Consider the following 15438-nt stretch of genomic DNA (forward strand, 5'->3'; position numbering starts at 1 on the left):
TAAGCGTCGAAAATGTTGGAGCCTGCCAGGTGAATCAGGGCCATCGACAGCGAAAAAAAAAAATGCATGCTTCAAAGGTTATGTGCATCTGGTGGGATCAGAAGGGTGTCATCTATTATGAACCCCTTAAACCATCTGAAACCATCAATAGCGATCGCTACCGACCGCAGCTAATGCGTTTGAATCGAGCTATCTAAAAAAAGGGGCCGGAATGGGACGGTAGACATGACAAATTGATTTTGCTGCATGGCAACGCCAAGCCACACGTTGCTAATCGGTCCTCGGATTACCATATGTTCCGGTCAATGCAGTCAGCCCTTATCGGGGAGCGGCTCATGTTTTACGAGAGCATCGCAAACTGGCTCAATGAATGGATCAAGTCAAAAGAACTCGAATTTTTCGTCAGAGGAATCCGTATGCTGCCTGAAAGATGGAGTAAAGTTGTAGCTTACAATGACACATACTTCACATAATAAAGCGTTTTTCAATAGGTGCGCTTCAACTTTTTTCCGATAGGGAGGGCGAACGACGCAATATTTTTTATTTTTCGCTTGTCATTTGTAAACTTCATTAGTATACATTTCATCATGGAACGCTACACACTTGAGCAACGATTTCAAATCGGCCAAATTTTTTATGAAAATAAACGTTCTGTTGCTCGAAAATAATCCAGATTTTTTCCAAAAAATCATCTTCAGTGATGAAGCTCACTTTTGGCTCAATGGCTTTGTCAACAAGCAAAATATGCGTTACTGGGCAGAAAGCAATCCACACGTGATTCATGAGGCACCGTTGCATCCCGAAAAAATCACTGTTTGGTGCGGTTTACATGCCGGCGGCGTAATTGGCCCATATTTTTTCGTTGACGAGAACGATCGCCACGTTACTGTGAATGGAAATCGATACCACGACATGATAAACGATTATTTTTGGCCGCAATTGAATGGTATGGACTTAGACGACATGTGGTTTCAACAGGACGGAGCCGCAAGCCACAGAGCCCACGCTACAATTGATTTGTTGAAGAGTAAGTTCGATGAGCGCATTATTTTCAGAAATGGACCGGTCGAATGGCCGCCGCGCTCGTGTGATTTGACGCCTCTAGATTATTTTCTTTGGGGTTATGTGAAGTCATTGGTCTACAGTAACAAGCCGGCGACGATTTGTGAGCTCAGAGCCAATATTGAACGCGAAATTGCTGGAATTTCGGCCGATTTATGCAAAAGGGTGGTCGAAAATTGGGTTCAACGATTGGACTTCGTAAAACGTGCACGCGGTGGTCATGCAAAAGAAATCGAATTTCATACTTAAATGTATATGTTCAAACTCGATAATAAAAAAAATTAGTTAAAAAAGTCAAACCGTTTGTGTTTTATTCAAAAAAAAATTTGAAGCGCTCTGACTGAAAAACGCTTTATCATGCATGATTTAATTGTTTAAATAATTTGTAAATTTGGCTAAAAAAGGGCAGAAACTTATTCTCATACCAATAGAAAAAGTCGGTAAACTTGTGTTCCATGTCTTGTGTTATGTTTCTCACAAAAAAGCAATATAAATCGTAGTAGTGATTGGAGTACCAGCAGCGATGATTTCCATTATTTAGAATATTCATCATGATCATCTTGGTATATGTAAAATCAGCGCAAGATGGCTGCGAAGAATAATCGCGCTGAATAATCACGCAAGGTTTTGAGTCTGCGTGGCGTGTAGAATAAATATATGAACCGGAGTTTTACTTGAGACGAAATTTCAGTTCATCACTCAAGAGGAGAGAGGGCGGGACAGCATTTGGAGACATCACGGATGACATCTCTTTTCTCTTTCATTACTTTGATATTTCTGCTGATTTAGGAAACCTTGATATTAGCCACTTCATGAATTTCATCAGCAGCGTGACCCCTTGAACGGAATTGCTGGGAACGGGTTGACGGACACCTATTGACAATTTGTTTGTTTACAAGCAACAACAAGCAAATATTAAGTTTTTTTGTTGTAACAATGAGCTTCAACGAGTTGCTTCATAAATATAGCAAACAAAAAGATTTCACTATAAAATTAAATTTATTGTGCTTTCCGTCCCCGTCACAATTGTGTTTAACCGACCGAATTTTCCGACGGAAGTAGATAAGTTGACCACCCTCGTCAACCCGTTACCTGCTGTCCCGTTGCAATTCGTGTTTCAAGCCTGAAGCGGTTAACACAACCGCAATTCGGTCATTGTGCAGTCGTCATCCATACTCTTATATGCCCTCTCATTGGGTAACCAGTTAAACTAATCTAGCCTGCGGCCACTGTATCCGAATGGTTGGTGCATGACTACCATTCGAAAGCGCACAGGTTCGAATATGCGTGCATGACACCAAAGGATAGAAAAAGGTTTTTGCTAATAGCAGGTACCCCTCAGTAGGAAATGAAAACCTCCGAGTGTATTTCTGCCATTAAAAAGCTCCTCATATAAAACGATTTGTCGTTCGGAGTCGGCTTAAAACTATAGGTTTCTCCATTGTAGAGGAGAAGCTCGACCAAACACCCAATAAAGGGTGTAAGAATCAATTATATATATACTGATATTAACACGTTCCCGCCGGTATGTACCACTAGTGGTACATTGAGGCTGTGCCATTGGACGGCTTGTACCATTGGTGGTACATACGCAATTTTCTCATCAGGTGATTTTCTGAGAATGCTGGTGACGGTTTTCTGAGCAAAAAGGAGAGAAATAGTTTACATTTAAGGCAGGCATAGTCGGCAACTCTCACTGACCGAAATGCAATTATGGTTACAACAGCGCCGTCCGATGAAACAATCTTGGAGTTACAGAGCCGCCAGATGCCGACAATAACAAATTCGGTCGCCGGCGGGAACGGGCTAAACCTGAGCTCATCCTTCTGAACTTCAATCGAAGCAATATATCATTTAGTTCCATCTTAGAAACTAAAGTATCAGTATCATCTTAGAAACTAAAGATGTCACAATCAACTTGGAAGGTGATAACTACTGTGTTCTGGCATCCTTACTTAAATGTAAACAAACAAAGTATTGGTACTTATTAAAACAAACACTCCTGGTCATGCCGTACACGTCAATATTTCTGCATTGAGTTGTGTAACATAGATAAATCCGCCAATGTGGCAGCCAATAGGCCCATTTATTCTTATCCCCGCACATTCATTCAAACAAGCATTCCTTAATGCATGCAAACACTGGCGTGCCGAATATTGTCACCGCAACCACATTTTGCTGCTGGCATTGCAAGTACCAAGTCGCTGCCATAAATGCTCGCAAGCACAGATTTGCTCGTATGATTTTATGCGTATGAGCTTACTTATGGCTATGTAGGTATGTATGTATGTATGTGCATATATTAACTGCTAAACTAGAGCTCTCTGGCAAGGCTCACACTCGTATATATGAATGTATGTATGTAAGCGTGTGTGCACGTGTCCCTGTTTGATTGCGATGTGTAAAAGGTGGGAGCTAAATTTGCGCGTAACACTCACACATATTGATGATATTGAAACAAAATTGTCCTATCAGCGCTATCGGTGGCGGCTTAATTGGGTTTCAGGTGTCAACGTTTTTAATGGTTGTCTGCAAGCGATGCTTTAAATAATGCGCAGTATGATGTGCGGACGGTATATACATATACATATGCGGTATTTGTAAGTGTACATGTGTTTGTATGTATACATGTCAATGAGGAGTGCATAGAAGCCAGATAAGGCATTTATATTCGTGGACACATACATATGCATATATGTAGATATGTATATGGCTATAGACCTGAGGCGTTGTTTGGTTTTAGAAGAATCACCAATTATTTTCAGAGAAGTGACTAATAATTTTATTTAATTTTTATTAGAGCGATTTCTTAAACTCTAATGAGAAAAAGTGAAAATTAAATACATACTTGCCCGGTTAGGGATCTCACGATAAATACCTTCTCGGATAGCCAGACGGTCATCAAATCAATGGAGGCAGTTACACTAAGATCAAAAGTTGCTCAGGAATGCCTGAATGATATTAGCACCGTCTTCAAATTCAGTCCTATATGGGTTCCGGGACATAGAGGTATTGAAGGAAAGGCCGACGAACTGGACAGAAAGGCTACTAATCTTCCACTGATGGAAAACAGGAATATTGGTAATTCCTATAGCAACTTGCAAATTAAGGATACAAAATAATATTCTCCAACAGGCAAATAGGACATGGAGAGAAAAAAAAAACTTGTGTTACAACCAGGCTAACTGGGCCGCAAAAGATAAGAAAAGGTCAGGAGGATTGTTCAACCCCTTAAAACAGATCTTCTCGACGGTCGTGGCTTGGGATACCGGTCATAGGCAATTAGATAGGCACTCTCTAGGCTGTGAGTATTTTTTCATAAATAATGCAGCAATTGTAGAGACGAGAAAGAGGAGGAAACAGTAGAACACTTCCTTTGTAAGTATCCAGTCTTAGCTACGGAGGAAGGTTCTATTGTGTATTTGGTGGGACTTGAAAGGAATCATTTATTATGAGTTACTTCTGTATGGCCAAACACTGAATTCAGATATCGACTGTCAACAACTGGACTATTGACCAAATAGCGATTGACCAGAAACGGCCAGAATAGGTCAACTGAAGAGGTATTACATCAGGACAACGCGAAGCCATACTCGTCTGTAGTGACTCGCTATAAACTCCGGGAGCTTAGTTGGGAAGTTTGAATGCATCCACCATATAGTAGGGACCTAGCGATTATCACCTTTTTTCCCATTGCAAAACTTCCTGAGTAATGAGAAATTGGTATTAAGACGTTCCTTTCGCATCCCTTTTGTAAACTGATGCGAACACCTTCTTAACCGATTTCTTGACACGTTTCGAACCCGGAGAACCAGGTTTACACGACTATTAAGCCTCTTCTTTTGATTTAGCACCGTGGTGAGAGACCAAAGTCTCATCCCTAGTAATGAAACGACGCACAAGTTCCACTCTATCCTTTCGAAAATGCTATAAATGTTGCTGAGAAGTCGCATTCGAATGTGTATTTGTTCCATTGTTAGTGAATGCGGTGTTGTTGCTGTTTTTGAACGTCCTTGATGCGGATCATCTTCGCGACTTGTACGAACATCTGTTCATATAAAGGTTGTACCAACATAACAATAAAAAAATTAGGCTAGTAGACACGCCTTCTCTTATTGAACGACTTAGTACTTTAATTCAAAACACAGAAAGAGTCACATAAAAAGAAAAAATACAAAAACTTTATATAATTTCGCCAACTAATTTTTGTTAGTATCTACTTTTTGTTGAAGTACAATATTTGTAATCGAACTTAAAAAAGTACAAAAAAATTTGCTTACAAAGGATTATTTTCTTCATCTGGTAATAAAATTCCAAACACACAAAACCTGAGTGGGTTTTGAGTGACCACACCTGGTTTATTGCACTTATATATATATTTTTTTAAATAAATTTGACACAATTTCTCGACCAGTATAATTTAATGCTGATTATTTATTATATTTTCATTTCTCTTCCCAATATTAAAGAAAAGAACGTTTATGCTTATGGAATTTATAAACGACCCATCTGTTTTGCTTGTAACTGATTTAAGTGGCAGCTGTTTTAGTTGCAGGTAAAATATTTTGACCCAGTTTTTTTCTTCAATTCAATTGAGGAGCCATACAGTCACTGCTTATTACCACTTGAAAAATAAATTTATTGAACTGTTGTTTTTATTTTTAAGCAATTATTAGTTTCTGTTCATATCAATACTGGTCGGTTTGGCCTTATGGCAATGTATACTTGTAGAGATTTATTCACTATATACTTTATTTATTTATAAAATTTAGTTTATGTAGCATAAATGTAAATAAATAAAGCGTTTAAAAACGCAGCACTGGCTACGAGACCTTCAACCGAAGTTACTGCTTCTTTGATTCTTGAAGTGGTGTTTTTTGCTCATTTTTAGCACCGAATTAATCTAAAGGATATTTCGCGCCTAAATGGTGTTTCAAAACATGTAATAATTCAGATAATTTAAGGTTTCACAGTTTTTAATCCAAATGAGGCTCTTAAGAGTTGTATGTGAAAAATAACATCACTTAAATGTCCAACATGAGCACATTTACAGGAAAAATGTTTGGCGGATTTGAGTGCCTCATTGTTGAGCACGTCGAAATATCGATGTCGAAGGTTGTTCAGCAACACTTTGCGCTACAGCAGCAATATTCTCAATAGAGCGTCCAGCGTTTTGTCTGCCCGTGCTTTCTCTATATTCGATAGAACCAAAACCAGTTTCTTAAAATTCGCCAACCAAATTTTCACCAGCCTTTGAATTGTGGGCCATTTTCATTATGAGTTTCAATACAATTTTAACGCGTTGTTCCATCGTGTAAAATTGAACATCTGTCTATTTGATAAATGTCGGACTTATTCACTGCTGACATTTAGAGGTCATATCTCTTCAGAACTGGCCAGCTATAGAGCCTTAAAGAAACTGCCACTAGTATTTCTTAAAAATGCTGTTAATTCAGTGACTGGAAGGGGTTTATATTCCTATAATCTATTACATCATGGCTTCTTCGAGGCTTGTACGACCACGTTTAAATTCAGCAAGCAAGCTTTGTACTGTACTAATTGATGCCGAATAGTCCTTATACATTTTCAGCATTCGAACCGCAAAACTTATTGAACAACCTAGTATATACTTAGAAATGTGTTAAAAAATCTTTCATAAAACTTTTTCTGAACTTTCAACAATTCAAAAATGACTCAACCGACTGCCGGCACTTTTTTCTCCTATAAAACTTTAAAATGTTTACATACATTACTCTCCATGAATGAAACTTGTCAATTATTTCGTATTATCATTATACTATAATTTTAGTTACACGTTTGTGAATTTTTCGATATTCGAAAATCCATTGTGATAACATGAGACGTGATACGGTCGATTACATAGTCGCACAAAAAAAAAAAAACATGGAGACTTCAAAATGCGATATCTCAGTGAAAAATTAAGATATTTGAGCAAACTCAACGGCATTTAAAAGCGGAAGACTTATAATTTAAAATACCACGTCTACTTTTTTTACACTTTTTCTACATAACCTCAAAAATGGGCAAAAACAGCGTTTTTTGCACTTTTAGGTTAGGATATCTCAAAGTCCTGACGTGATAGAGTAATTTAAACCCTGGATTAGGATTCTACGCAAAAAATTACTTCGGAAATGACACTACACTTTTATAGAACATTCCGAACCCATTTTTTTGCAGACCTGTGTTATCATTCAGCCGCGATCAAGGCTCTGACGACGCCATGGTGTAAGGAGGAGATCAAATCTCTTGGGTGTGCAGGTAGCATTTCTCTAATCTAGGTTCCAGGACATAGGAACATAGAGGGAAATCAAATTGCTAATGAGCTTGCCAGGAAGGGGACTGAATTGGCCTCAGAGACCTCCTACCCGGTCATCGGAATCACCCTGACAGTTGTTAAAGGGGAGCTGCACAAATTATTTCTCAGGAAAGCGCAGAAAAGATGGAGCTCCATTTCTTCATGTGCTATTTCGAAAACCTTTTTACCCCGATACGATATACGAAGGCCTCAGAAAGTCCTTTGGACCCCTCGCCATTCAATTTCCAAACTAGTAGCTGTGTTCACCGGTCACTGGACGATCGGCACATACGCGGAAAAGCTAGGGTTAACATTTAGCCCCCATTGCAGAAACTGTCGGGACCTTTCAGAGAAAGAAACTGTTCAGCACTTTCTCTGTAAATGTCCGGGTTTGGTTGCTAGACGATTAAGGTCAATGGGCGCTCCATTCCTCGACAGCCTGGGGTAGTGCGCCAACTTAAATCACATCAATTTTCTCCATTATATCAACATCTCTGGTTGGCTGTAGATATCTGCCTGTTGGAGGTATGATAATAGTATCAAAACGGCGCTTCAGTGCTATTTGAGGAGTGCCAGACTGGCACTTCAACCATTTCACCTACCTACCTACCAACCTTACATTAATGATAGAGCAGCACAGCAGGGTTTATGCTGGCAGTATTAAAATGCATAAACTATTTGCACGAAAAACTGATTGCTAACATCATAATAACTTACTTACACTGTATACCTTACTTACATATGACATATACACACATACATACATAGGTATTTGAAGGCAGATGCACAGAGACAACTTGAGTTCTTTCCTATTTATTTTTATTTGTATGGAAAAAGTATACTCAAAAATCAATGAAAATAATATAAAATAGATGTATATGCAACTAACTTTTAGTTACTAACTTACTTACTAACTTTTTTGTAATCAGGTTGATTAGGTGACTAATTAAAAATTAAAAATGCAAGCAAAAATAGTTTCCCCAATTTATCTATTCTAATACGAGTACTGTGTGAGATGCAGTCATCGGCATTGAAATTCATTTAGGTTCAAGTATAGTAAATATACAGTTATACATATATATTTAAGTATACGAATGTCTAGTAAATAAACAAACAAAAGTGAAACTGAAAAACAAAAGTGAAGTAAAGAAACACAAGGCATTTTCCTACGTACATATTTCAGTTATGTAATTTAAAGCGCAATAGCGATTTGATTCCAGAAATTCCACGTCGCATTTGTGCAATCGCACAAAACGAATAAATCAATTGAATGCGGCAGCTAGTTGGCAAAAAATAGGCTTTCTTTACTGAGGAAAACAAAGTGTCTGTGAAAACGACAACCTGAGTCGTAATAAATGAATTGAATGAAACGGGCTGCAGTGGCTCTTAAACAGACTGTGACTCTCTTAAGAGTTTACTGAAAACTCCAAGATAAAAGTAGGCGTTAGTCACTAATTTCTGATTGTTTTAATTCATTGCAACCGATACATATGTATGGAACTTGGAATTAATAAATATGTTTATTATTTGAGATGTTTCTTACATAATTTTAGTTTCTTGAAAAAATTCTATAACTCGAAATCTCCATAGGTCGAATATTTTCATTGCATAATGCTGATTCCAGTTATAGAAGTTTGACTGTACTTATTTTTATATTTTGAAAAATATGCAAAACAATGCCATCAATACTAAAATACTACTATTTATTCAAACATTTGCAGTTTCCGGTGCGACTCGCTTTTACAAGAGCTAAATTCCGGAAAGATATGCCTATCCCGTCTATAATTGATGTGAGGAGGTCGCGAGATGGAAAATCTTTTGTTATACTTTTATTAATGAATGTCACTAAAGTAGTGTCACTTTACGGGGAATAAGTAAATAGGCGGCCGCCGTAGCCGAATGAGTTGGGGCGTGACTACTATTCGGGAATGCGAATCTCCGTATATTAAATAATGCAAAAAAGTTGTTTCTAATAGCAGTAGCCCCTCGGCAGGCAATGGCAAACGTCCAGAATATATTTCTGTCAAGAAAAAGCTCCTCATAAAAACCATTGGCCGTTCGGAGTCGACTTAAAACTGTTTAAAACTGTAGGTCTCTCCATTTGTGGAAGAACATCAAGACGCACACCACAAATAGGAGGAAGAGCTCGGCAAAACACCCAGCAAAAGTATATATATATATATATACATATATATATTCCCGTAGTTTCTAGATGCAACTTTCATAGAGCCATAGGGCCAAAAGTATATGCTCGAATTATTATTTTTATTTTTCAAGTAAATAGCGTTGTGAACCCACCTGTAAAATTGATTAAAAACAAAAAAATGTGTCCGCCGTTTAGTGCTTACTCTGCTGATCTTGTATTCGTATAATCACAAACTAGCGCATAATTTACTTAACAGCATACAGATATGAAAAGGAATTTGAATTGTCACACTTTCTACCCCATACTTCAAAGCTTTCCACTTAAGTAAGACCAAATATAGGCGAAAAGTTTGAGAAACACTGTATACAGCAGGTTCACTAAGCTTGGCTTGAAATTGCATATAACATTACATCACATTTGTTTGTGGGCGAATGAAAATAGCCACAAATATGCTGGATATTTATATTCACATACATACAGTGGCAGTCAGAATAATAGCCGCGAGGTATATTGCAAAGTTTATTAGCTTTTACTTCTTACTTCTTTTTTATTTTTTATAAAAATTTGTTCATACAACAAAAAACCCATGTAACTAAATTTTGAAGCTTTGTACAAAATTGAGTGAAAACTCGAAAAATTTTCAAAAAATATTTCAAATTTGTTTAGTCAGAGTTTTTTAGAAAAATTCTATGTGTGCAGTTTTGGTATAATATTGATTTTTTATATTTTTTTGTTTGTGCATACGGTATTACACGGTGGTCTTGAACAGGAGATAGGTTTGAGAAAAAAGATATACAAAACAGCCAACGGGGATTTAATACTGGCTACTCATATACATACGTGAAACCAGTTTAGTTTGAAATACTATGCGCATTTAAACTCAAAATATCTAAATTTGTGTGAAAAAACAGAAAATGTCGAATATGTCATACTCATCGAAGTTAAAAATAATTTACATTGACAGAATATTAGAAGAATAATATTATATTAGTTTACGCTTATCATTACTTCTTTTATCATAGGAGATTATATTATATATTGAGCCATTTCATCATTCTTTCATTTAAGGGACAAGTGCAGCATCAGTACGTGCATAAAATTCATCCAAAAATGAGTCACATAACGCATAAATGTGATCACGAAGCGTATAGATTAAAAGTGTGCGCTCCGGGTGGAGGAAAAATTAAGTTTGGTAAACAAAAAATCGCAATTTATTACTCCTGATAAATGTGAAAAGCTGATTAGAGAGTTTTTTAATACAAATTTTTGTACTAAAAATTCCCAATTTCCATTGAGTATATGCGGATCTTGTCGACTAGCTCTTCCCGACCGAAAAAATAAAGTATTTAATAGACCTGTGCAGACTATCTGATCCAACAATGACTCTCAAGTGAAGAAAGAAAGAGGAAACATGCGCCAGCAATCTTCAATAATTGATACCGCAAACGGTATCCATGCCACCAGATTACCCATTCCCGAGAAAAAAGTGCAGACAAACCTGCAGTAAAAATGCTGATTTGCGCTAAGTGATTTAAAAAAATAGACCAAGGTATACCACATCCCTCTATCATTCGTCACAATGTATTAAATACTTTTGAAAATGCGGTCAATTTATTGGATAAATTGCCAGAAAAGCAGCAAGATCAAGTCATAACCTCTACTTTGAAAAGGATATTTGAATTACAAAATATTAAGAATCAGGAAAATAATGAACTCAATTTAAGTGCAGGTGGTTTTGAACCCAAAAAGACGGGTGCAATTCAGTTTACAGCTAAAAGATTAGATAATTGCCGAGTAACCGCTCACGAATCATCAAACCTAATGAAAAAGATCACCAATTTTATCAGAAGTGTAACAAAAAAGAATAATAAATATTCGACATTTTCAGTTTTTTTTTTACTAAAATTTAGATATTTTAAGTTAAGATGCGCGTAGAATTTCAAACTAGACTGATTTCCCCTGTTGGCCGTTTTGTGTGACATTTTTGTCAAACCTATCTCATGTTCAAGCCCGCGGTGGATATGCATTTTCTTGCATATATGTAGTATAACGAATGCTCGAAATTTTTTTGTATGGAACCGTCAACATAGAAAATTTTAAACGATTGTCAAACGAATTGCACAATATGTACTGCACCAAAATGGAATGGGCTACAAATCTGCATACCCAGAAATTTTTGCATTTTTTTTTATTATTACTTTTCTAAAATTCCTGCCTGAAAAGTATAACATTTTAATAAAAACTGGTTGATTGTTTTGTTTTTGGTAACTGCATACCCAGAAATTTTTGGATTTTTTTTTCATCATTACTTTTCTAAAATTCCTGCCTGAAAAGTATAAAATTTTAATAAAAACTGGTTGATTGTTTTTTGGTAACTCCATACCCAGAGGTTTTAGGAATTTTTTCATTATTACTTTTCTAAAAATTCTTAGCTAAGAAGTTAAAAAATTTTACCAAAAACTGGCTGATCTTTTTTGTTTTTAGTGTTGCAAACATTTTCCACATAGAGTTCATTGTAGTATAAACTCTGTGTTTATAAAAGAAAATTTTATTTAAAGGAATAAAAATAAAATTTTCTAACCACAGCAATATGTTGCGCTGCTGTTATTTTGACCACCACTATATGTTTGTAACTATCATATCAGAGGTTGTTGCATGTAATTCTATTGTTTTCTCAAATTGCATGTGCCCCATCTGTAGCAAGGTTATCCATCACATTCGCTTGGCATTGTTTGGGGTTAAATGTGAATGCAAATTACTGCACAGCCAATAATAATAATGATGAGGAAGATCACGAAAATGAAACCGATGCTAATTTGTTTTGGTTTATTATTTTCACACTACAATCGCTATGAATTAATCGGTTAAGTGTTGGAATTTGTATTTCGCCATTCAGCGCTTGATTTCATTGCGCGAATATTTGAAGAGTATTAATTTTCATTTCTATCGAGTGACGCCCCATTTATTGCAAATCAGCGTAGAAAATAGAATAGATTCGCTATTTATGATTTTTATGGGAAATCTGTTTTTATAATTAAAGCAAATAGGAATATTTGTATAGATGAGTGCAAACAAATATATTGTATACGGGAGTTGTTGTTGCAGTGATTACACTGCCGTATTGGCGTTTTGATGGCAACCATCTACTGATATTCGTATTGATGTTAGTTTTTTCTGCGCTGTATTCTTATGCATACTTGTAGAATATGTATTTATATGCACTATTGTATATATGTATGTGTTTATGTACGTATATTCTTTTGTCTCGGTGTGTTTTGGTTCAAGCGTGTGCCTTTTGGCTTATCATATGCTTTCTGGCTTGAAGCCTTGTGGCGCATAAGATCACATGAGTGGCTAGTCACAGTGTATGAATAGTGAACAAAAATAGGAAATATTAAATATGCAAATCTTCTGATGATGATTTTTAAGGAATACGCCTACTAAGTTAAATATAAGAGAAAAAATATGTATTATACGAATTAAAATCGTCAAAGTCGGTCTTCCTATATGTAAATTATTTTTACCGGAAATGCGTGTATTTATTTGGATAAGTCACAGAGTTGTATGATAGTTATTTTAGTACAAATGTCCATAAGTTGAAGAGGCAATTAAAATCCTTTTTTTCATGTTTTTATTTCTATTATTCTTTAAAATCAAAGATAGTTGGCCTTGAAAATTTATATTGCATTATATTTGCATAATTTATAGTAAATATAAGACAAAAATTCAAAGGTACGAATTAAATATTGGCTGATATTTAAAAAAAATTGAATGCCACCCGTAACTAATGAAACGGTTTTTAGACGAATTAAATTTTGATTCCATTGATTGAAAAAAAAACTTTAAGAAATGGAGTTAGTTGAATCGCTTCATGCTTCAAACAAGGTAATCCTATCAACCTCGTACAACTCTACTAACAAGGTGTCTTCTCCATAAATTTTACAGGGTAAAAACTGGTGCTATAGCTGAATGTTTTGGTGCGTGACTACCATTTGGAAGTGCGTAGGTTGGAATGATAGGAAGTGTTTTCTAATAGTGGTCGTCCCTCGGCAGACAATGGCAAACCTTCGAGCGTATTTCCCTCATGAAAAAGCTTCATTATAGCACTTTGTGAGCATAGTCTGCTGCACGTGGAACCTTCATACATCGCAACCGATTGCGACTATTTTCCAATTCCTTATCTCAAGTTTATTGATGTCCTCCTCTAATTCGTGGACCCATCTTGTATTTGATCATCCTCTTGCTTTAGTGCTAAACGCTCTGGATTCTAAAATTTTCTTCAGTACTCTCGTACCGCCCATCAGGAACCTATATTTTTCAATTCGTCCAACTCAGAACTCGAACACAAATTGTCTTGAAAACTTATCCGCATATTGGAAAACGTACGAGTACAAATGACTATTTTCGATATAATGCTTAGACTTTTTTATAATTTTTTAGTTTAAAAACCAATAAAATCAATACACTAAAAGCTTCTGTGATTATTCAAATGTTTAGCTGAACAAATTGATTTTATTTTCCGTAAATTAAAAATTGCATGGGCACCCATCAAGCAAAAAAGGTTCATCGAAGAAAAGCTGTGCAGCAACCACTTTCTTTTATATCAGGTTAGGTTGGCCAGGTTACTTCTCTAAGACAAGACACTCAGTGACCATAAGACCTATTGTGTGATATCTGCATTTGATTCACATCCCATAACTAAATAGCTCAAACCACTTAGATCTTTTTAAGAAGGTAGCTAATCCCTCCAGTGAGACATTTTCAAATTTCAAAGAAATAATCGCCAAGATACCATCTTGACCATCTGCTATCACTCGAGCTTGACTTGTTTAGAGTAGCACAGAAAACAAACTATGTGACATATCACGCTGAAATTCGCCATGTAAGCTTATAACAGTCCTACCAAAAAACAAAAAATTTATTTTTGCCATATGTCATCCGCGGACCGTTTTATTGAGAACGTCTCGTTCATATTTGAGCAGAAGTTACATCAGCCCTTTTAAGTTTTTCATCTTTCTCAATTTGACATACATATGTATGTGTATGGCAGGTTGGCGCAGCGAGGAAAAGTGCTTTATCTGATTTTGTATGAAATTATATTAACAAAATATCGATAGTTTGCTATAACTCCATAAATAATATTTTCGACCTCTACAAATATGGAGGCCGTGCACTGTGCGACGTGAGCACGTGATAGCACAGAAATGGGCGACGCAGATGAGTTGCCAATGGTGACTATAAATTCAATCATACGCACAAATGCATAAGATTACGTATAGGAGTGGGCACATACATACATACATACGGACACGGTGGACAAGTAGATTGCACATAATATACGAATGCCTAACTCTTCATAATATATGTAAAAGTAGCGCAGTATGTTTCTGCCTGGAAACGATACAGTTTCCCACTTCCTACAATGCGCGTATTTTTAGAATTGCCGTTTGTTTTACTATACTTCGTCTTGTTAATTGCTCTCATCCCACATTTAAAGCTTTGCAGTGCGATTATTCTATAAGGCGCTCTAAAAACTCGCAGTTAAATTTTACATTGACTATTTCACTTTCAGCTATGTATGTTTTGCAACGAGCGCAAATTCAAGTACAATCCCAGTGTCTGTAGGCAATGAATCAACGACATCCGGCCTCTGCACTTTTCCTTGCAACACTTCTTATATAATTTATTAAGTTTAATTTGCATGCAATAATAAAACAAAAGTATACAATTATTTTCGTTTTTATCAGTTGCGCAATAGAAAATTACCGCTTTTATAGTGTAAAATAGTGTATGAGCAAATATGTGTTTGTGTGCTAAGAAATTCTCGGAAGAAGAAAAATAGTCTTATCAAGGGTGGCAATTCGCTGATTGTATAAGTTTTGCTGGTGGCAGCCTACTTGTCTGCTGTTTCAAT

The sequence above is a fragment of the Anastrepha obliqua genome, chromosome 4 (assembly GCF_027943255.1).
Source record: "Anastrepha obliqua isolate idAnaObli1 chromosome 4, idAnaObli1_1.0, whole genome shotgun sequence".
In the NCBI taxonomy this organism is placed as follows: domain Eukaryota; kingdom Metazoa; phylum Arthropoda; class Insecta; order Diptera; family Tephritidae; genus Anastrepha; species Anastrepha obliqua.